Source organism: Nematolebias whitei, chromosome 12 (assembly GCF_014905685.2).
Source record: "Nematolebias whitei isolate Nwh7 chromosome 12, NemWhi1, whole genome shotgun sequence".
In the NCBI taxonomy this organism is placed as follows: Eukaryota; Metazoa; Chordata; class Actinopteri; order Cyprinodontiformes; family Rivulidae; genus Nematolebias; species Nematolebias whitei.
This window is the reverse complement of record NC_056509.1, coordinates 48,350,199-48,352,415: the sequence shown is the minus strand read 5'-3', so window position 1 is coordinate 48,352,415 and position 2,217 is coordinate 48,350,199.

Sequence of the window (2,217 nt, the reverse complement as noted above, 5' to 3'; positions counted from 1 at the left end):
CACTCAGACAGGATCCGGTCCACTCAGACAGGATCCGGTCCACTCAGCCTACGCTGCGATAAGTCCTAAACAAATCTTCAAGCTTTTCTCTGCAGCAAACAAACTCTTACATTTCATCAGAATGTGCTCGCCAAGCACTCGACCCCCCACCCTGAGCGTACATGTCCCCCCAGCAGCTCGGAGAGGACACCAGTGGACACTCGTCTTCAGCTGTTTTTAAATCTTTATTTAAAACCGGGTCTTCAGCCTCTGTTGCCTTCTTGATACATCAACTGGTTCTGATGTTCTGCTCAGACGTGGTAGTAGCTGAGAGTCCCCCCCAGCACACTCTCTGAGCGCTGACTTTAAGATGTGACATCATGACGTGTTGTGGAATAAAATCTTCTCGTCAATCATTCAGGGGCTTTTTTCCCACATCTGGGTTTTGCTCTTTGTTTTCTTGTTTTTAAACCCGTTTGGGTTTTGTTTCTGATGCTGTGGGTCCAGAACCAGGAAACCTGGTTCACTCACCTGAATCACTCACTGACGTGATCCGGTTCACCGGCACCCCCTCAACAACAAACAAAAACAAATGATGCTCATGGATTGATTTATTCAGAGCTTTTTCCAGTTTTACACACCAGTAAACAAACAAACAAACAACTTGCAGAACAGGAAACAAAACCATAAACAGTCCAATCAAAGCTCAGCGACACGTTCACGCACGTTAAATGTGTGTTTTGTTTTCAGACATGAAGGTTCGACCCGACTGAGTCTCTGACTCGACTCAGAGACTCGGCTCATCCGTGTCCTCTGGGTCTTTTGGGAGGATTCAGCTTTTGTTTTCTGAGAGTTCCTTAACTCACGGACTTAGAGCCAGTCTGCCTGGGGGCATGTACGACCCGGGTTCATTTGAACCTGGGACCTATGAGTCCTGATTCAGGGCCAGGATTTGAATCTTTGACCAGGTTGAGTCAGTAAAAGAGCAGCTCCATTTGAGTCCTTTTTCCTCTGAACACATTCAAACAGAAGCCCGGCTGTCCTCCAAGCCATCTTCTTCTTCTTCACCTGCATCTGCATTTGGTTTTGACCTCCTGCTGAGAACAGAGCCGCTCGGTTCAGCCGACACGTGTCTGATAACGTGCACCATTCCAGTCTCGCACACAAAACAAACTCATTTCAGTCATCAGAACTCTGCGTATTGACTGTGTTTTTTCTGAGCATCATGCATTTTTACAGCTCCACAGATCCATTTCCTCACTGTTTGAGCCTCGGAGATCTGATTGAGCAGCAGGCCGGTCCTTCAGCTCTCAGCTCTGGATAAAGGCCCGCTCCGGCGCCACCGCCGCCTTATCAGCGCAGCTCCTGCAGGGTGATTGCAGCGCCGCAGGTTCTGGACGGTAAATGTCAAGATATTGCAGGAAGCCTCTGTCTGGGAGCAAGCTTTGATGGAGTCACGTTCATCTGAGAGTTGTGTTATTTGACAGACTAAACGTTGGGCTGAGCACAGACCAATAAAGACGAGAAGCAGAGAGAAGAAACGCATGCCAACACGCCAGATTTTCATCAGCTACGACCACAACGACATCTACAAGAAAAATACATTTTACAGCAAATACATCCTGATGCTGAGAGGTGAACAACTGCTGAAAGCTGCTGAAATCTGCTGAAATCTGCTGAACGACTGCTTACCCCCTCAGGGATGTGTGTCGAGCCCCCTCCTGTTCACTCTGCTCATGTATGATTGTGCAGCTACCCATCCAGGCTGTCACATTGTAAAGTTTGCAGATGATCCAGCTACAGGCAGGAGGTGGAACACCTGGAGAGCTGGTGCAGGAAGAACAACCTTCACATCAACGTGAAGAAGATGAAGGAGATGGTCGTGGAATTCATGAGGAACATACTCATTTACCCATTTGGACCTGGGGTCTTTCTGGAGTTTTCATGTTCTTCTCATGTTGTGTGGTTTTCTCCAGGTACTCCGGTTTCCTCCCACAGATCAAAAACATACATGTTAGGCTGTCTCCAGGTCCAGACCTGCCTTACAAAAGAGATCTGTGATCTCAGTGGGAAGTACCTGGTTGAAGAAAGGTTAAATAAAGGTTAATAAAGGTTAAATAAAGGTTAAATAAAGGTTAAATAAAGGTTAATAGAGGTTAAATAAAGGTTAATAAAGGTTAAATAAAGGTTAAATAAAGGTTAAACAAAGGTTAAATAAATGTTAAATAAAGGTTAATA